Raw genomic sequence first — 957 nt, 5'->3', positions numbered from 1 at the left:
CAAAAAAACCCTGTTCCCTCCCCCTCCCCCTTTCCCCCTGTTCATCAACCCACCCTCTTCCGCTTCCTGGCCCTGGTATTCCCCTACATTGGGGCATAGAGCCTTCACAGGGCCAAGGGCCTCTCCTGCCCTTGATGACCAACCAGACCATCCTCTGCTATACATATGATGCTGGAGCCATGAGTCCCACCATGTATACTCTTTGGTTGAAGTTTTAGTCCCTGGGAGCTCTGAGGGCACTAGTTAGTTCATATTGTTTTTCGTCCTAAGGGCTTGCAAAACCTTCAACTCCTTGGGTCCTTTCTCTAGCTCCTTCATTGGGAACCCTGTACTCAGTCTAATGGATGGCTGTGAGCCTCTGCTTCTGTATTGGTCAGGTACTGTCAGAGATTCTCAGAAGACAGCTATATCAGATTCCTGTCATCCAGCATTTGCTGGCATCCACAACAGTGTCTAGATTTGATGATTGAATATGGGAAGGATTCCCAGGTGGAGCAGTCTCTGGATTGTCCTTCCTTCAGTCTCTGCTCCGTAGTTTGTCTCTGCAACTCCTTCCATGGGTATTTTGTTCCCCCTCTTAAGAAGGAATGACGTATCCACACTTTGGTCTTCCCTCTTCTTGAGTTTCTTGTGGTTTGTGGATTGTACTTTGTGTACTCCTATCTTCTGGGCTAATAGCCACTTATCAGAGAATGCATACCATATGTGTTCTTTTGTGATTGGCTTACCTCACTCAGGATGATATTCTCCAGATCCATTCATCTGCCTAAGAATTTCATAAATTCATTGTTTTTAATAACTGAGTAGTACTCCATTGTGTAGATGTACCACATTTTCTGTATCCATTCCTCTGTTGAAGCACATCTGGATTATTTCTAGTTTCTGGCTATTATAAAGGAAGGTTCTTTATCTATTGATTAAAAGGCATTTTGTCCATTCTTTAGAAATTTCTATTTG

This window comes from Mastomys coucha, unplaced genomic scaffold, assembly GCF_008632895.1.
Source record: "Mastomys coucha isolate ucsf_1 unplaced genomic scaffold, UCSF_Mcou_1 pScaffold6, whole genome shotgun sequence".
NCBI classification, from domain to species: domain Eukaryota; kingdom Metazoa; phylum Chordata; class Mammalia; order Rodentia; family Muridae; genus Mastomys; species Mastomys coucha.
Note: the sequence above shows the minus strand (reverse complement) of the source record.